Raw genomic sequence first — 21,773 nt, forward strand, 5'->3', positions numbered from 1 at the left:
GAAAGTCCTGCGTTTTATACGCTTTACAGCCTTAATATTACTTATTCTATTTCTCGTATCCTATCCTATCGTACAAGTTTCATCGTTATATTTTTTTCCGGTTGTCAGATAAAGTTATTTTCCGGCGCGTGTACTTCCGATCGTATATTTTTACTGTCGTGTGCGCCGACTCTTAATATATATCGCGCAAAATGAAGGAGGTGCAAAAGATCCCGAGGGAAGGATCCACTTTCCCTCTCTCACTTTTTTCTCCCGAGATTTTTCTTTCGAAAAAATTCGAAAACTGTGCAAGATTCCACAGACAGTGTGCACAACACACAAACGTCCCGCAGCTCGGTGAAAGCAAATTATTCCTTAAAAGGCCGCGCTGTTTAGTTCGCAGAAACACGTATAATTCATAGAAATCTAGCAAAATCTAAAGAAAAATTGCTTTTACACTTTTAAAAGCACTGAGAATAATAATTTTATGTACTAGATTTACAATAATTTATATACAAAATAAGACGTAGCACTTGTAACGGACAGCGACATAGAAACTGTTGAATTTCAATGCGATTTGGCTCGAAACTTTTGGCAACGTTTGGCCGTCTTATTTCTGAATACTTGTTTCTTTCGAAAACTTTCGATTCTTGTACACTATTTCTGAACAGTTAGGTGTGTGTGTGTGTGTGTGTGAGAGAGAGAGAGAGAGAGAGAGAGAGAGAGAGAGAGAGAGAGAGAGGGGGGGGGGGGGGGGAGTTGATGTTTTATAGCAGAAATTGTTCGATAAAAATGCTCGATAGTGTAGATAGCCTTTAGCAAGCTCATTGTTATGCTATCGTTTTCTTTCTCTACTCGCGACATAGAATTATAGATGATCATGCTAGCTCCTGTCTATTGAGAGAATAGCTTCTCTCTTCAATTACGAAATAATTGGAGGGACATAATTGGAGATTTTATTGTGGACATAAAGTCCCAAGTGCATTACAATATTTCGCGCACTGCACAACTCTATTAACACATAAAAATTATTATAATTGTAGCAGAAATAAATAGTGGAAATAAATATCAAAATTATACAGACTACTTTAATTACATGTATATGTACTTATATATATATATATATATATATATATATATATATATATACATATATATATATCGTACCTATGTAAAGTTACAAATATGTGTGGTGTGTTTGGAAATAAAATTCAACTTGTAGAATGGAAGAAAAATATTTTACGTGGCTCAAGATTAAACTTGGTCGACCAAAAGCTTTACTTTTCCATCGTCTTAACTATCTTAACCATCTTAAACAATCGACTTGGTAGAGTGATCACGCGACGGCTAGCAGTCTTTCTATTAGATTAAAAATAGATTGCGATTGATTTCAAGTAGCGCGAACTCTGCGGGCTGCGCTGAACGAGCGAACTGTACTCTGTTCGCTGTCAGATTAGAGGTGCCTGACCCAACGAGGGAATGTACTACTTCCCGCAAGGCATCTACCCTTCCATCTAAAGCCGTTTCTCATCACTTAACCGTACTCCCACGTTAGTCCACACTGTGAATTCGAATTCTCACGACGGCACAAACTCAGGAACGTCACTCGGAGAACACCAGCTCTGTCAAGTCGGTCCTTTCTAATTCAGCTTCTTTTATGCATCCAACAAAAATTTCCGATACAATAGACCATTATAATTGGCTTATTATGTATTTGTAAATACTCTATTATAATCTATCTGTATACTTTATTGTCCTTATTATCGTCAAATAACACACATTCGTAACTTACCGTTCGTCTCATGTACGCATTGTGTTGACTTTTTATTATCATTCCATTGTTATAAAAAGATATTTGGCGCTGTCAAGATTATTGTTGTAAAATTGATGAAAAATGATGGGGCAAAGACGTAGACACAAAGGAATAGGAAAAGATTACAGTCGCTAGTATTGTGATTTCTGTGAGATATTGAAATGTGGCAGCTCTGTTTACGACGGAAATTCAACTCCTCATTTTTCTATCACATGTCAAACTCGTTTCAGCACCTTTATTCACAAATTTCTACTTGTAGAAAATTCAAAGTTATAATCAAAGATATTGTGGTTGCCAACCAACATATTATTGCTTATAAAATTAATCTATGTAACAAATGTATACATAATACATGGATGTTAAATGTAATTTAATTAGTAAACGATTTGTGATAAATAATAAGATAAAGTAATAAAAAAATATCAGCTTGTTGTTAAGTGATGGAATAAGAAAAGATTAGCGTAACGGATAATGGATTAATGATTTTGGATGCAATTTACGATCTTTCAAAATCGATGAGCTATCGTGTACGTCGAGAGGTTGGGTGGGCGACCCTGACGCAGGTCTCGAGATCTATTTCTGGCCTACGTTGATATATATCCGATTCTGCACATAGCTATTGACGTATGCGTAACACTCTCATGAGCAAAGCCTGTTATTTTGTTGTAAAATTTAAGCAATGCAGATTTCCGTGTAAAATGCACCAAGTAAAAATAGCCAAAATGCATTCGTTTTACACATCAAGTCAAACTATATTCGATAAAGTAACATTTTCTTCAAACATTCCACTTTTACACCAATTTACTAAATTCAATATTGAACATGGTTCTTTCTTTTGTTCGCGCTGCGACAAGATTCGCCACGTGAATCGTTTAATTCCATGTAGTATAATTCATTTTGTGTGTATACTTTATGAATATAAAAAACTTCTATCGGAAGAAAAAAATCTGAAATGTAAGCGGAAAATCTGTCTAACTACATCCATAAAAGAAATCCTTGTTAAATCGATCAATAGATTACAGTTTATCGATAAGACTAAATTTCAAACCGAATATCGAGATCGAAACACCTATTGTGTTTCTACGCTGGATATTCCTCCTCCATTCACAATCGATGGTGTTTTAACGTGAGCGTTACATACCAAAATCAATCACTTTGATAAATAAACAATTTCGATTGTTTTGCAATCAAATCGATCACAAATTGCAAACCGCAGGGAACCGAACCTAACGACATTGACATGGATTTGTCATTTATGAATCACATACCCTCTGTGTGTGGTCGGCTCCTTAAATATAATTAAATCAATTCCCCCGAAGCTCCTTCGTTTACGCGAAAATAATTGCTACTCTCACATTGCCGTATGACTCGCGATTAAATCAGCTATTGGTATTCGGCTTCCGATAGTGATTTATCGCGATCAAAATGAGTAATCCAGCAAAATCGAAGGGTCTCTCTCTACACCGGACAGACGTCGCAATTACCCATGATTTTCGTGCAGTCGAGAGAGACAGAGAGACGAGAAGGAGAAAACCAAGAGGTTGATGGCATGTAAGGAGTAAGTATTTACGTTGACTGGCCGATAATTATGTTTCCCTTGCCGTTAGCTCGCGTTTTCTGCGTGTCACCCGTGCCGGTGATATTACCCGACCGGATGATTGCCCATCGATCGTTGGTCTTATGATAATGATTTTTGTCCGAATTGCATGCAACCGGATTCAATCATCATCAACGGATGTTTCGTTTGTCTTTGATTACGCTACCTGGTTACATGCTACGAGGCGTAAACATTTCTGCAATTTGTACAATTGTCAAGTAACATTGCAATAGTTTTACGCTTGGAGCGAAATCAGTTTTACACCGTCTTCAAAGTAACAAAGAAAAGTGTAACTATTAAATTAACAACAGCAACTAATTAATAAATATATTTGTTAAATGTTTTTTTCGCAGCTATTTGTATCTATAAATTTAAAAGAAGATATAAAACTTGCAAATAAACGATGAATAAATATAACAATATTTTGAGACATGTAATTGCTGCGAAAAAATGCTTGCAAGGTGCTATTTATAATCAGTTGTAAGTCTACCAATTTGTAAATCTTTTTGTAAAAATATATGACAGAGACAATGAAAAAATTTTGCTAATCGCGCAAATCGCGATTAAATTCATTGTCGTGGGACGCGAGCGCGTCAAATAGAAACGGGCAAGTTTGGATAATTGCATTAAACATCAGTGTCCGGAGAAATCACGGTAATCCGTAAATTCGCTCGACGAGCGTCTCGGATTACGTAAATTTACTCGCCGTGAATGAATTCGCTTATATATACACGCGCTTCGAGATTCCACTATTTCGGCGAGAAAGGGTTATATGCATATAATTTTTCGATAAAATCGCAAAATTGTAATAACATTTATTGTCTTTCTCTTGGATACACGTGCAATCTTTCTCACAATTTTTCAAAATGTTGGATGAGACTTACGCAGCAAACAAGTGAAAACTATACAGTCGTAGAATAGATTCGACTAAAGAATGATTTCAAATAATTCAAATCGATTATAATATAACGGGTATTATAAATTGTTATTGTACATCAATAGATAGATGCATTTGAAATTGTTACAACTATGATTGATCATTTTTATGTATATTAACGTTATATACACCAAGTGTTAGTTAATTTACAATTTAGTAGCGATTAATTATAATTATAATATATAAAGCGATTAATAAAGCGGGGGTGGAAACGGTCGAAATTGCTAGACGCGAAAGGGGGATTTTTTTTGCCACTACTCTCCCCCCCCCCCCCCCCCGCGCCTTTCCCGCGGCGGCCCCGGGGGTGTAATGTAGCAATGACGCGTTCCATATACGACTGTATATTTGATAAAGAGTAGTGTAACCGAAATCACTATCTGCAATGATTTTTATAACTGCATATTGATATAATTGATTAATTAATTTAATGTGTCTATACAAAAATTTTCTGATATACAATTTACTGATATTTTCCTATACAACTTATTGATGTTAAAATGATATATTGTGTCAAAATTAAAATATTTCCAAATTATATCTTCATGTCCGTGTCCAAGATTCGATTCTTTTACGATCTTTACTTTGATTGATTTTCATGGATAACATGGAATAATACAACAGAAACAAAGACGATATTAGCATATTTTTTTCACGTAACCGAGATGCTATTTACAAAAATAATATATCAGGAGTACTATTTTTCGTGCTTCTCTCTCTCTCTCTCTCTCTCTCTCTCTCTCTCTCTCTCTCTCTTTCTCTCGAAACGCGAGTATTTCGCAGAATAATTCGAGACGGCTACTTAGGTCTCAAAGTCTGGCGCGTCGCCAAATGGTGTGCGCAATAACAGCGATCTGCACGGAGTGTTCGGCGTCGATTTAGGCCAATATTTTGTCTTTGAATTTTTCAACCAGATCCGCACATGTCTCGCGATGCAGACATTTGACTTTTCTTCAAATCTCCATGTATGATGCAAGAGAATATCGACCGGTCTGCACGTATATACAATTGACGACAACAAGCGAATAAAAGTACGTGTACAACGAACATCGCTGACCTATTTGCAATCCAAGTTCGCGTTTCGCATATGAAACGTAATCCCGATGCGGCGTGAATTATGCAAACAGTTGGTGACGGCAGTTAACTCCTTTCCGCATCTTAGATATTGTATATGCAGTAGATCAGTGGAACGTGCTAGACACAGATTAAAGCAAGCACCGATCACGTTGCAAATTACACGCACGATGTATCAAGTGAATCGTTTATACAGAAGGCGGAGTAAATCTATATTTTTAGGCAATTAAATTTACATTTCTGCTTTGTTATCTTATACTTAATCTCTGGATTACTCTTTATTACACAATAATTTCCTATTTTACTTTGCTTTTAACGAAAGAACATTATGTGAAAAAATAGATTGATCATATTAACACTTAATAAATAAATATGTTTTCAATGTCATAACAATCATGTTTTTACAATAGTATATAAATAAATCAAATTAAAAGGTGACAATTTTTTTAAATATTTTTCAAATATTTTAATTTTAACCGAATACTACCGCGTCAAATTCTCTTAAATCCGTTATTTTTATTGAAAAAAGCTTTGCAATCATGAGTATAGAGGTGCTGCCTGAAAAAACGCACCATTAGTACAGAAATCAAGCGGAATAAATTACCGCATATGCGGCAAAAGTTCTACGTATACTTCCCTTTATGCGACAGTAGACGCTGAAATATGACTGTCAATGTCGGGAATTGTTTTCGCCGGTTTAACCGCAGCGAGACCAGACGTTGCTTTTACGACAATCGACGAACGGTTTTGCAAATTAAAATTAGTATTGCCAAAAGAAATTAAGAACATGCGTATCACGATATAATCCACTAGGAAAATGTTATGTCATTGCAAAAAGTTAGGAAGCTATTCAAGATATCTCAAGCTTTCAAAGACACTTGAAGATATCATCTGATGAAGCAATCGGCAATCCCCAAAGAAATCAATTATAAATACTTGCTACAGTCTCTGTTTATCTTGAAGCAAGTATTATATGACCGAATGACAGAGACATTTATCGCACATATTCGGGAATAATTACGCGGTTACACTCTATATTGAGGGAGGGGAGGGGGGGGGGGGGACTGGGCAGAGAAAGCACGCGCACGGCACATCGAAAATAATAGCTTTTCTTCATTATTCGATAATGATATGCGCATTGTCTTTGGAGGAAATAACTTTCATTTTTCTTTCAATTTTGCCAAGTCTCAAGGGTAAGTACGACCGCGTATTTTGCTGCCGCTGATCGATCAGCTACGAAACTTGGAAAAGTGTCGCTTCAACGATTTCCAACCAACCCTCCTCTGAGTCGCCCTCTCCTGTCTTCTCATCCTCCACTTTCTTACCGAATCGATCCATCTCCTACCAACCTCCTCTTTTCCTCGACAGAATCCTCCTCCTAACTCCGGCGGCTACTTGTCGCCGTTTATTTCCGCGCCGCCATAAATTTATTAAATAAGTAGAAATGAGAGCGAGCGACGGGAACGGCGTCTTTTCAACTCGTATCGAAATTAACTTTAATGTTGTTGGAGGATTGGGATTTACGGATACGCGCGCTCCGACTGAGCTTCATGATTTATAATTAAAGACTCCAAAAGAGCCTGAAAGAGAAATTATGTGCAGAAGCATAAATTTTTCAGAAGAGAGAGCAATTGGGTCTCTCCTGCTCGTTAATAGGAAACACACTATCAGATGGAAATGCTAAATAATCTAGAATTTGGTTGATTTTATACGATGGAGATATCATTGTTTTGCAAAAATTTAACACGAGCAAAAACAGTTAATATTAGGTTGTTCAAATATTAACAAGACTAATTTTTTTAAGTGTGTAAAAAGCATTTATTCAGAAATATTATTTATTACCTATTACTTTACATATTCCTCCTAAAGATCGAGATATTTTTCCCATATTTATTATTTTTAATAGGTGTATTATTTCTCTGGATAAATGCTTAAAAAAAATTAGTCTCGTTAATATTTGAACAACCTAGTGATTGCTTCCATTTTACAGAGAAATTTCTACACTAATTCTTAAACAGCAAATATTGTATTATATAAACAGCGTCTCGTGGATATCGAATATTGAATCATTTGTGGCCAAAACTTGAATTCTGTTATATTTTTCTACTATTATCAATGCTTTAAAAATATGAACTTATTATATAACGATTAAAAGAAAAATATGTATTTTTTGAATATCAAGATTACGCACACGCATACGCATGCACGCGCCAGTGATATTCGTCAGTTGTAGATATCTCAGAAAGTTATCTAATATAAAATGGTTTTTATTATATAAATAACTATTTGTTGCATTATTGTTTCTAATGCAACGTATTCGGATATGCATTTTAACATTTCAATTTTTAGAAACAACCCCTCTTTAGTTTGCGCCTTTCGTTCAAACGACATCTTCTCGAATGGCCGATGAAATTTTTAACGTTACGAATCTTCTCGAAATCTCGATACAGCGAAAATTAGCGCGGAAGGTCTGATCTTACCTTATCCAATTTCACAATTTAATACTCGGTGCGCACTCTGTGTCGCGACAAGTGCCAGCTGATCAAATGGCGAGAAAGTCGATATCTCGCGATCTCCTTTACAGTTGAAAATTCGATTGGTTGCTGGTCGGCAAAATTGCCAAGTCCGAGGTAAACTTTGGAAAATGCGGCATCTCCCTGCTCTGTTTCTCGCCTACATTCTCCGAATATCTTTTGGCACCTGATCTTTTTCTCTTCTCAACCTCCCGTCGATTCTCTGGTGAGAGGAAAAACGTTCTTCTCAGTGGAAATAAAGTTTTATCTAAGAGAGACTCTGCTTCAATACATCTTTCCGATACGAAGGTTTCTTTCATACGAAGGTTTCTTTCTTTCCACTTTTCCTTCTCAACGCGATTATTTTCTCTGATTTTATGCAAGCTTTGAAGCTCTCGCATAGCGAAAGGACGATTAATCGGAGCTTAGATCTCCGAGTACTCTCCTTTCGCAACTCCATAGATGGTGAAAAGCGGGTTGCGACACGCTTGCACATTTTTTGCGCTAATCATTTCCCTTTCGTTCTTGAAAAAATATGTTACACTCTCGCAATAGCTCGAATAATATTTCTTCAATGAAAGACTGTTACGACGATTGCTATTTATTTGCATTATTCATTTATCTCCATTTGTCTTCATTTATCATATAATCTCATTTATTTTCCACCCCTTCCTTCTTGTTCCCATCACTTTAGTTTACGAATTTGATACTTGGTATTTCAAAAGGCGTGTGCAATATGCTCGCAAAACTAGAAAGATTATTAAGATGATCTTCTCTGGGTCATCAAATTCGGTTACAACTTCAATTCGCAAGCATTGAATTAATTGCCACCGAATCCTTTCGAATTTTTTTTTCCTTCCTACTCCTTTCGAAACGATTAATTGCACTGGGTTGCACGTAAACTCATTTGGTGTAAATAAACTTTAACTCTCCAACGCAACTCGTTAAGAGAAAACTATCTTTTGCCTGCATATAATTCCTTGAATATAATTATCTTCTATTCTCAAGATTATCGCGTTAATATTAACAATATAATTCTTTAACCATAGTTCCGATTTGCTTAGTATTTTGTTTTTCTATCGCGTTAAAATAAGTCGAATTCACGGTTGCAGATCTGATTTTTATACCATAACTCTGTTTTACATTCTAGCTTTGAGATTAATTTTCTTTCAAATTTTGAACCTACAAAATATAAATTTTCATGGAAAAAAATCCATTAGAAGTGATTGTATATTCGTGCTTATTGTTAGTTAATTCCACTGTTCTGTATCCACTTTGTTATATAATAGGTTAAACAGCTTTCAGTTTTGCAATACAAATTAAGAAAATTTTTTTCACATTGTACATAAATTCACAAATAATGTTACTTTACTTGATTTATCAATAATATCCATAGCATTATGAAATACTTATTTTTATGCAATTGTTATTTTCTACTTATAGTTTGTATTGTGTTGCGAAAGAGTCTCTCTCCGAATGTCTCGAATCGAATTTCCATGACTATCTTGTGCTATCGTATCTGACTAAGTATCTATGCAGGGAAAATACCTCGCAAAGAAAGAGAGGGAAATCCGCGCGAGCTTCGACGAGCAGTAAAATTTGAATATATCCGACACATCTCCCACGGATTTTCTCGGACTCTACCGATACATCCTGAATGCGAAACGACAAAGAATGTCTCCCGTAGCTGTTTATATTTACGCGGATTGTGTCAGATATCGTAGTAACGGAAAGACGTAGATTCCGAATGATCGCTGTGATCGATCCGAATCCCCAGGACTTTCTCTAGTCGCTCCGATACCGATAATCGCTTATCATATGAAAGTTTTGCGAGAGACCTTTGCGAAATTGCAAATCGTGGGCGATGCGATAGGTAGCAGTAAGTTGAAAAGGCACTCCTTCAACTTGTCTGTGCCTCGATGTTTATTCTAGTTATGGCTGTGTATTACTACGTCTATGTACGTTCTTTGAACGGCGATTGCTTACCAGATACGCAGGATGATGTTGTTTACAGTGCTCGCATAATGAGCTTTGTCAACTGTGCCGCAATCACTGCCGAGTTGACTCCCCGGTCGAACGTTAGTGAACAATCGTGCAAACAGTATTAATTCACGGATCTATCGCATATATTTATAGATTGGATGTGGATCGTTTTTCTTCGATAAAATCTCATATGGTATATAGTGTATGCGAATATACCATAAATCAAACATTATGACATAATATGATAAAAATGTGCGAAAATATATTTTGTAAAATTTATTTATTATTAATATTATATCTCACATTAATTCCTCAAGATTTATTCATTCTTTTATCACTTTTTATCGCTTCTTTACCGCCGTGATGATCATTCATTGTCACGAATATTTTCTTGAATAAAATGAAATATTGAAAAGCTATAGAATGAGAGCACTTTGTTTCAGGTGATAAATGTCTTGATCAATGTCTTGAAAAGGATTTAGTTTTAAATTAGTAATAAAAAAAGTAAAAGTTGGATCAAAACTAGTCAACATAGATAAAAGGAGCGGTAACACATGTCTCGGAATAAGCGTAAACGCTTTTATTCAACCAAGTATCGATTTCGATAAGCAAAAATATTACACGACGTACACCATGTCATTCGATCCAGTACGCTAAAATAGACATGTGTTCGACAAGAGATTGTGCTCGATTATAAACAGGCATACAAACGGTTGGCCTAGTGCTTGGCAGCTAGTGCTAATATGTGGATTTTCGGCAAATATCCGTGTGTAGTCGTGTGTCAATCATCATTTATTCGATCCAATCCTAGGGTATTGATTATTGATTCGTCGCTATCGCTCGAAAATTCACCCACTCGCTTGCGCCACCGACTATCTACTGTCTATTTGACTATCTACGTGCGAGTACACGTAAGCAGTACATACGAGAAGTACGAGGGCAAATTGCAGTCTAATTTCAGCGATTGCAACACTTGCACAAATAGCCAACATTTGCAATATTGAAAAGTTTCAGTGTGATTGCATTATCGCAAATTTATCCAAGTTTTTTTTAGAAAAAAATGACTGACATTGTCTTTTTAATTCAATAATTTCGAATAAGTAGATTGATTTCTCAGAGAGCACATCCAAGATACGTTCTGTATCTTGAAATAATGCAAGTAGTCTTGAAGGAATTACGCGTCCGTGATTACTCCGCCATTTTGTAATACTAATTGTAAGCGAGAAAGGGTCAAGGCTTAATTCAAGATAATCTTTTGGCAATTTTTCTTTTCGAAACTGCGGTTAATCGATAAAAAGCTTCGATTTAATTTCAATTGTTCATTGAAGATATATTGAGAGATTAACAAAAAAGCGAAATGGCGAGACTCTGAAAGAATCTCATTGTTTCATTGTGAGTGAGTAAGCAGTAGCTTGGAAAGCATACATCCATACCTTTGAAAGATTAAAAATATATCTCACAATTAGTTGTCTAAGCGTATGTTTTCTTATTCCTCCTACAGTCGATCATGAATGCAAAATCGTAACAAAATCGTACAATTGGTAATTTGAAATTTGCTTATTCCAAGATAGAAATATTAGAAAAATAGTGGAATAGTGGAAATATTTTATTTGGTTGTGTACAAATATGCATAATAATATTTAATTCTATACTCTGCATGATTACTATCTCATTTCTGTCGGATTCTGTTAGACACAAATCCTCGTGTAATTTGGATTTTAGAGAGAGAGAGAGAGAGAGAGAGAGAGAGAGAGAGAGAGAGAGAGAGAGAGAGAGAGAGAGAGAGAGAGAGAGAGAGAGAGAGAGAGAGAGAGAGAGAGAGAGAGAGAGAGAGAGAGAGAGAGAGAGAGAGAGAGAGAGAGAGAGAGAGAGAGAGAGAGAGAGAGAGAGAGAGAGAGAGAGAGAGAGAGAGAGAGAGAGAGAGAGAGAGAGAGAGAGAGAGAGAGAGAGAGAGAGAGAGAGAGAGAGAGAGAGAGAGAGAGAGAGAGAGAGAGAGAGAGAGAGAGAGAGAGAGAGAGAGAGAGAGAGAGAGAGAGAGAGAGAGAGAGAGAGAGAGAGAGAGAGAGAGAGAGAGAGAGAGAGAGAGAGAGAGAGAGAGAGAGAGAGAGAGAGAGAGAGAGAGAGAGAGAGAGAGAGAGAGAGAGAGAGAGAGAGAGAGAGAGAGAGAGAGAGAGAGAGAGAGAGAGAGAGAGAGAGAGAGAGAGAGAGAGAGAGAGAGAGAGAGAGAGAGAGAGAGAGAGAGAGAGAGAGAGAGAGAGAGAGAGAGAGAGAGAGAGAGAGAGAGAGAGAGAGAGAGAGAGAGAGAGAGAGAGAGAGAGAGAGAGAGAGAGAGAGAGAGAGAGAGAGAGAGAGAGAGAGAGAGAGAGAGAGAGAGAGAGAGAGAGAGAGAGAGAGAGAGAGAGAGAGAGAGAGAGAGAGAGAGAGAGAGAGAGAGAGAGAGAGAGAGAGAGAGAGAGAGAGAGAGAGAGAGAGAGAGAGAGAGAGAGAGAGAGAGAGAGAGAGAGAGAGAGAGAGAGAGAGAGAGAGAGAGAGAGAGAGAGAGAGAGAGAGAGAGAGAGAGAGAGAGAGAGAGAGAGAGAGAGAGAGAGAGAGAGAGAGAGAGAGAGAGAGAGAGAGAGAGAGAGAGAGAGAGAGAGAGAGAGAGAGAGAGAGAGAGAGAGAGAGAGAGAGAGAGAGAGAGAGAGAGAGAGAGAGAGAGAGAGAGAGAGAGAGAGAGAGAGAGAGAGAGAGAGAGAGAGAGAGAGAGAGAGAGAGAGAGAGAGAGAGAGAGAGAGAGAGAGAGAGAGAGAGAGAGAGAGAGAGAGAGAGAGAGAGAGAGAGAGAGAGAGAGAGAGAGAGAGAGAGAGAGAGAGAGAGAGAGAGAGAGAGAGAGAGAGAGAGAGAGAGAGAGAGAGAGAGAGAGAGAGAGAGAGAGAGAGAGAGAGAGAGAGAGAGAGAGAGAGAGAGAGAGAGAGAGAGAGAGAGAGAGAGAGAGAGAGAGAGAGAGAGAGAGAGAGAGAGAGAGAGAGAGAGAGAGAGAGAGAGAGAGAGAGAGAGAGAGAGAGAGAGTGAGTGAGAGAGGGAGAGGTGCAGCCGACCAGCTACATTTTATCAGAAGTGCCCGACACAGAAATTTATAATGTATGACTGCGGTTATTTTGCCACCCTACGTGTGCCGGTAAATTTATCGCAGTTTCCATATATGTACATATAGCGCATCTCACCGCGTTCCACAAGTTTAAACGAGGAGACGACGATTTAAGGAAGTAAAGTATCTCACGGCATATTGGATTTCAACAAACTTGAGAATTTAAGACTGCGACGAGGTTCGGTGATATTACGCTTAAAAATGATCGTTTCTGCAATAAGTTTTGAAATGGTGGGATACAATCATTATTATCGAAGCTAAAAGAGTATATCGAGTAACAACTAGTAATTGTATCGGTAACGAAGAAATAGATACATAATATTTTACTTCTTCTCTGTCTTATCACTGTATAGAAATAAAAATTCTGAATTTCCATGATTAAAATTCTTACGATTAAAAATCGTTGAGCTTAAATCTTGTAATATTTTCTAATAATTCTTTTCTCGTTAAATGACGCTGACAATGCGTTATAATGTAATACAGAGTTCTAACCAGGAATGAATTATTTCCATTACATTATTAGAATTGTTTGTCTCTCTAGCGCTTCAGGCGCTACGATATATAATACAGTGGCGTGCAGAATTGTGTAAAAGATGCGAGATTGAGTCGCTCGCGCAACTCTCACATTTAACATCATAGTTTCATATCTCTATAGTTGTGCACAAAGAATCGCGATATTGCTGTCGCGCAAAAATTTCGAAACGATTAGCCGTATTACGTGCACATCGTATACACGTATATGTACATACCTACATACGTATGCATCCAATCATCGTACCACACCTGTGGTAGTGGATCAGAAATGCTTTCGATATACATATAGCACTTTCATCGCGAATTTTGCGGCCCATTACCATTAATTATTGTCTACACAGTACCATTAGATAAACGGTATCTCCAGATAAGTATTATGTATTTCCTCAGGCAATAATAATAGAGCATTCGGTGTCGTTCCTTTTGGTGTTTTAATGCTTTAAATTTAGTTGCATTAACACATTTTTAAGAATCGTGTTATACAGTCGATACAATCAAAATTTCGCATATTCCGTATAAAATTCGCAACTGGAGTTCTCACTTAAAACTTCTCGGCTGTAAGATAAAGAGATGAGAGGATAAGAGGGATACTGGGATAAAAATAAAATCACACAGCGATGTGATAAATTTTTCCAACAACTCCGCGGGGTATTATCAATCTTCTCAATCCACGAGGGAGCGATGCGTCTCGCCAAAATGGAAAAAAAGAGCCAAGGTGATACGTACGATCATTTATGCCATTTCCTTCTTTGTCCTTTTATTCTATACAGAGATACCAGGTGTACGAATATGCATCGAGTGTGTCAGAGTGATCATGGAATAATTGTTCTTCATTTATGTCGTTATAACATTGATGTCGATTTAACTTTTGTCTTATCTGTTACCGAGGCAATTATACAATAATTAATATTCTACATGTTTCAAACTGTTTCGCACACAAGATATGGCCAACTGCCTATTATAGTATATGATGTCACGTGAACACGATAGTTTGCGTTTTATTATACGCTTCCTGACAAGTCCAAGTGGTTAGACAACGTCTGCCAACGACAGTGAAACTGCCATATAGCGCGATGTGTTCGATCCAATCAATATCACCATCATGCCGATACATTTGCAGACAAAAAAAAATACATCGCGAAATCGGCGTATTTCTCGCGTCTGTGGCATTATCATCGATGAACAAAAAAAAACGTGGATTCTCTACATTGGTAATCTGACGGAGAAATAACGCTGGCGTTCGTGTAACAATGTACAGCATTAGCGCCATTATGCTGCGCTCATCAAACTCTGCTTTCCAAAAATAGCCGAAATTGACGAGCGAGAAATATAATGACGTAAAACTGCATAATTATCGATATGAGTTGCGCAAGGTAACAAGCATGATATCGACGATGAAAATTTTTATTCTTTCTTTTTTGTTTTACTTTTTACATTATTTCAATTTGTGTTAATACTTTATAATTGGTTATAATTTTGCAATAAAGTTATTTTTATTTGTGTTTCATATGTAAAATTGAAACAAACAACGAAACTAGTTGGAAAAATTAATAATTATTCTAAATCAATATTGAAATTTTAATTATCTTGAGAAATGAATATTGATTGATAGTCGCTAATAATTTATAGCAGCAGTTAATTATAGTAATGACATGTTACATCATTTATAATGCATTTGTACAAGTACGTAACTTTAAGATGTATTATTATATATAATACTCATGTTACAGAATATCATAAATGATATCATGCTAAAGCACATAGACTTAATGTCATTTGATGTAGTGTACTCGTACCGAAAGGAGAATAATATAAAATAGACAAATATATTTTATTGGATTGATACGCACGTTAATAACGTAAAATCTACTACACATATTGCCTATTATGTTTGAATTTTTCTACTTTTTAGCAGTTTCTTGCAATAAAAAAATTTTATTTTGTTGTTTATATTGGCTGTAAACACACAAATATGGAATCGAAGAAAAAATAATATCTTTCTCTCGGGTTTAGTCATCGAGCGAATTCCAAATCGCGCAAATTCCACATTGTGCAGTTGCAACACACAAAAATTCACATAGAAGTAACAAACAAACACTCACCGTTGCTTGAACGTTGCATGGACTGCGGGAAAATGCTCTATCTATCAAATCACGTTGACTCCCTAAATGTTCGATGTTTGATGATTTAACGTTTTTCGATGCATTTGATCACCCTCGCATAATTAGACGCTGAAGCACTACTGACGTATTTCGAAAGTGCGATAGCATAAAACTGACAACAGTCACAGGTGCTGAAAAACATATTCAATTATGATTATTAACGACAGATCGACGCCAATGTAAATTATATCGTGTGCCAGTCCGATCTTTCACTACATATAAATAAAAAACACACAAATCGGAAGACAGGCTCTTGTACAAATGTATAATATTAATTTGACTTGTCTTCCGATCTCAAGTACGTCAATCGCTTGATTTAACAATCTACTTGTCACTACTCACTTGGCGACATAAGGGTTCGCATTCGATTCGACAACATTGCTCATATACAAAAATTAGGTCACATCATAAATTGAAATGTGAAAATCGATGTCAAATGATAAACTAATGATTTGCCGAGCAAAATTAAGCGAGCGTTGTTCTTGCCCTGGCATAATTCATTCGATCCGGAGGAATTTTCATCTCATCTCACTGTCCCGGTATAATGTGATAACACGCTTTACCGCGTAATCGGTATATCATGAGGATGAGATCAAGCGTGTACACTTGCTTGTGTCGACCGTAAACCAAAAGAACATACACGTCGTGCTGATGAGGATGCTGAATTCAGACGTGCTGTAATTTCGCGTTTGACGTGTTCATGCTCGATTCGCAATTCTGGCTCATGTTGGAATCAGAAAGACACGCATGATAAAACAATTTACCTATATTCAAATGTTTATTTAAAGTTGAAGGCATTCGCAATCAATATAATAAACACGATATGTAATCACTCACGCGCGGTGCGGTGCGGTGCGGTGCGGTGCGTTGCTAGCGGAATGCGGGGAAATTTTCCACGAAATACTCTTTCTTTACCCTTTTAGGAAAACAGGGTTTCCGAGAAAGTGCAATAAAAAAGTGTGCCCGAAACGACTGATCAAATTGCCTTTATCTCTCGTTGGTTCTCACAATGAGAGTAAAATTGGTAGGAAAATGTCGTTTCTTTTAACGAAAATGTCAACAACATCAGAATCTCTCATCGCGTGTATTTTCGGCCCTTACGGCCCACCAAAGAGCTCTATCGATAGGATCATGATAAATAGAAGAGAGTTGATGAAAACCATCTGGGAGGTAACGCAACATGATTAGATTCGTGTATGTGATTTATTAGACGTGATAATCTTTTATTCTTTTATGTATACAGAGTGTCCCGGACCAACTGTATCATCCGTTAATAGTAGATTCCTGAGATTTCTCATGTGATAAGAATATAAAAGTCAACATGTAATGTGCTTGAGAGCGCGTAAATTTTTAACAATCTGATCGGTCGATTTTTAAAAAATAGTTTATATTTAAAAATTACTGTAGCCTTGATGTATTTTGGTATAGATTTTCATCTCTAAATGACCTAAGGAATTTGCTATTAACGATGAGTGATACAGTTGGTCATCCTGGGGCATCCTGTATATGTATAAGCTCCTTCAATATGGTCTCTATTAAATGTAGAGATACTATATATTAGATGTCTGTTGATAATAACTTCTCGTCATTCATTTACTTTGCTTTACGTTCTCTTTGTAATAAGATTGAAGCGTTCAATAGCGGGTGATTTGCGAAAGGGCAATAATAAATCAATCAGATACGCACTCCCGTTAACTAAAATCGCATCCTTTAATAATCTTGATTAGATTGGAGTGTATCGTACCGCGTCACACGACGTATTAGAATGAAAGACATCTTTACGCGGAGAGAGTCACAGATTCTTGCAATCAATAACATCTATTTCTATCAAATCAAATGTGGTTTGATTTATCAAATAAAAAATGCTTCTATCTCATCAATTCGATTCATCAAATGGTACAGAAATTGACAGAAAAGTCAGAGATGGGAAAGAAATTTTTACAATTCTATGCATACACATATATTGAATGCATTTTTATAAAGCAGTACAATGTTTAATTAACAAAAAATTGAAAATTTGATCAAAGTTTCTTCTATATTTTAACGTTAGATATTTCTCATCCTATAATACTGTATTGTATATCTAAGGAGGGAGCAGGAGCAGGAGGAGGGGGGAGGGTTGTATGCCACCTTTTATATTAATCATGAATAATATATTACTTTTAATTAAAGCAATTAAACCATCGGCAATTATCACACAAGCGGCATTCACCCTTGTGACAGACAACTAATGGGCGACGCGGGGTCACGTAGACGTGAAATTAGCATGATCCTGCTAGTGACATTAACAATGGTTATGCTTTTTATGTCCTATGATATACACATTACGCAATATGTTGATACAGAATATAAAATACGTAAACCAGATCGACGGACGATTCAACAGCAATGCAACAAAACAAATTTGCGCCCAATTGTTAACGCGGCGGCCAAGTTGATGAATCTCCGTTGTAATTTCCCAAGTGCCTTTAAATGTCTAATCGATCAGCGAAAGACAATAACAATTACCACGCGGACACGCAGTAGATAACGCGTGCGGATCAAATTTCTCGTTAATTAACTGCCGTACTTGATGGGTTGATTAGAATTTACGGCAAGTTTGAAAACGAGTTTGTCAATAGAAAATGTCGGCCTTGCTCTCAAATGAAAAAAATGTTTTGTACCGGAATGTTTTGATTAAATTTAATTCAAATTGGTAAAAATTAAAAAAAATTTATCCGAAAAAAATTGTAAACGAAAATTGTAGAAGAGATTTTTATATATTCATACACATCTTTTGTGTTATAAATAAAGAATGGAATGACAGGTTTGTTGTCGGTACAATTTGAAAAATTTACGAATCTCACCTTGAAACACTCATAGAAACCTTAAATTCAAATATTAAACAACTAAGAAGCAAGAATATCAAAACCAGTGAAAAATCGATCGAAAATGCGAAAAACTTAAAATATATACGTCTTGTAGCTTCTTTTGTTTAACTCCAATGTAAGTAAATTTTGTTTTTCTAGAATATTTATGTAAATAAAAAAAGAGAGATTTTTTTCATTCCACTTTAAACACTTTACTCCGCTAAAATTGAACGCCCGATCGCGAATAAACTTGTCAAAGTCAACAGCATTTGATCTAAACGTCTCTCTGATACTCGAATCCGTAAGATCTGATTTGCCCAATTTAACAGCGAGTTTATTACCACGCAAGCGAGCTGTCGTGAGACGTTTTTTCTGCGACTTGTATTTGTACTTGTCGATCTGATGCATTACCGCACCCGCTTCCTTCCATCTGTTTGCGTTGATAAAGAAACATTTATGATGCAAAACATTTTGGACAAACAAGCGTATGAAAAATGCAGACGTATAATTATAGCGATATCGACCAAGATTTTTTTGGTGAAATTAACAAAGTTGAGTCGCAAACAGTATGAATACGTACGATTAAATCTTGACGCGATAAATAGAAATAAACGATATTTGTTACTAAGCAAACGGGCGCTCACTTCGAACGAGCGACTGGTTGAGAGAGTTCTCTACATCGACACGTGTCGACTGCAAAAGGGTCGAGTTACTCTTTGGCGAATTACTCTGTGTAATCACTGCGAAACTCTCTCGAAAGCTATCGAATCGCCGGGCTGGAATTCATTGCGGCTATCTCGAAGAATGCAACTCCTTGAAGCAATCGTCGAAGGGTCGCGCCCGGCCAGTGTCGAATCTGAGAATGTCTGGCAACTGAAAATACAACGCTCAATGATCAGATACGGAAATGGCTTCCTCTTAATTTTAACACGCTTGTGCTTCGTATTGTATTTCCACGCGTAGGAACATACCGCATTCCGACGCCGACTACATAGGTTTGTATCTCATGTAAAAGACATTTTGATTTTGAATGGGATCCAATATTATTTATAGAAATGGCTCGATATCTTACATATCTTGCTGGTAATTCAATAATCTTGACTTTGTAAAAATATTTACTTTTATACGTTTTGTGAACAAGATCTTCAAAATTACAGAGTAGAAGGTGAACAAAATTAATGAAATATCTTGTTTCATAATTTGATATTCAAAGCCTATCTATTTCTTTTTATTTGCTAAATGATTTTTGTTACAATAAGAATATTTAAATAATTTTATATTTAATCTGTATAAAAATTTAATAATTACAAAAGCAGATTGACGAAGCTGAAGAAGGGCAATTAGCTGAGCGATATCGATGAAGGTTTGACGAGGAAGAGGAAGATACGCGATGATAGGAAAAGATCTAATTAGATTTCTCACGCGCACACGTGTGCACCGAAGGTCACCCTATCGTCGAGGTAGCCAAGCGTGTCAAGGCGATTTTCAACTTGTCGAGACTAGGTTTTTCCTCGAGAAGGACCGGACTATCTATCTAAGCTTTAAAGTAGCCGCGGTTTTTGGCTGTGTTCAAATGAGGACATTTGGTTTTTGTACTGATCAACATGGATCTTGGAAGAGATATATATATAATAAATTATACATATGTATATATAACGCCATATCTCTCTCTCTCTCTCTCTCTCTCTCTCTCTCTCTCTCTCTCTCTCTCTCTCTCTATCTATCTATCTATCCATCCATCCATCCATCCATCCATCCATCCATCCATCCATCCATCCATCCATCCATCCATCCATCCATCCATCCATCCATCCATCCATCCATCTATCCATCCATCCATCCATCCATCCATCCATCCATCCATCCATCTATCCATCCATCTATCCATCCATCTATCCATCCATCTATCCATCCATCTATCCATCCATCTATCCATCTATCTATCCATCTATCTATCCATCTATCTATCCATCTATCTATCCATCTATCTATCCATCTATCTATCCATCTATCTATCCATCTATCTATCCATCTATCTATCCATCTATCTATCCATCTATCTATCCATCTATCTATCCATCTATCTATCTATCTATCTATCTATCTATCTATCTATCTATCTATCTATCTATCACTCTTATTCGTCTGGCCTATTCCTCCTATTCATTCAATTTTTTGAATCTATCTATAGGTGAAAAAAATGTTTAATTTTTCTTTTTTTTTAAGTCAAATTTTTTCTGACTATTTTAGAGAGAGAATTATCGTGTTTATAACATTTAAATTAAATATGATAAGTTGTCATATACTTGATACATTTTTATGTAATTTTCTTTTATTGTTCTCACATATCATAAAGATGTACGCAAGCTATATAAATAATTATGAAAAATTGCATTCTAGGCTTAAGACACTTCTAACAAACTCTACATCTTGTCAAACATTGATTAAATCTTGTTAAATTTGATTTGATGCGTTGTATATGTGTGGATCTAATAATAAATGTATCCCCCACTGATAAATTCGAACCGATAAACAACCATCAACGCGCATGTTTATCTCTTCACGATTCGACATGCAAAGTCTGATAGAACACGATATTTATGCGAGTTTCCCAGAAGTATAGTGCACTGTTTTTAACAAAAAAATTACAGTGCAAGAAACAAGAAATGAAATTCGTTTTTCAATTCACGTTTTTCAATTCGTTTTCTTTCAACACGTTTTCCATTATATTACAACAGAGGAAAATGAGACAAAAATGCTGATAATTGTGATTCATTCTTATTTTATATTGTATTTTTTATTGGAAAGCTTGATGGAAATTGTAGAATGTATCAAAGTAATAAGAATAATGCCATGTCGCGTAACATAATATTTAAAAGTCTTCTAGTCACAATCAATTTAAACCACTATTCAATATAATACTTTAAACGGAATTATTCTAAATTTTTTTTCGGAAAATCTTTTCAATTAAGACAATATTGTCATCATAATCATGACATTAATATTGCACTATGTACAGTTTTTTTCTATTCAAAAGGTAACAAGGTTGTTGCATTCATATAGGTAGCGTTGCGTTCCTATGAGCAAGAATAATTTACAATTCTCAATTCAATCTGTATAAGCATTAGAATTAATTTATATTCTAATAAATGCGAGAACATACGGAATGATATATTAAACAATGCACACACAAACAGTGTATCCTGAA

The 21,773-nt window shown here is 36.2% G+C and overlaps 1 protein-coding gene and 1 long non-coding RNA gene across 3 annotated transcripts in view; one reads left to right on the plus strand and one right to left on the minus strand.

Annotated features, from left to right (window-relative positions):
• The window catches only part of LOC136997085 (uncharacterized), a 66,010-nt gene that overhangs the window by 23,674 nt on the left and 20,563 nt on the right, over positions 1 to 21,773 (minus strand). For both annotated transcript variants that reach the window (XR_010887906.1, XR_010887905.1), the window contains exon 2: positions 15,657 to 15,847. This is a non-coding gene — a long non-coding RNA (uncharacterized lncRNA). The remainder of the gene's footprint in view (positions 1 to 15,656; positions 15,848 to 21,773) is intronic.
• Ptp36E (protein tyrosine phosphatase 36E) overlaps positions 1 to 21,773 on the plus strand; it is a 48,313-nt gene that overhangs the window by 15,621 nt on the left and 10,919 nt on the right. The gene's annotated exons all lie outside the window — the stretch shown is intronic.

The sequence above is a fragment of the Linepithema humile genome, chromosome 1 (assembly GCF_040581485.1).
Source record: "Linepithema humile isolate Giens D197 chromosome 1, Lhum_UNIL_v1.0, whole genome shotgun sequence".
Classification (NCBI taxonomy): Eukaryota; Metazoa; Arthropoda; class Insecta; order Hymenoptera; family Formicidae; genus Linepithema; species Linepithema humile.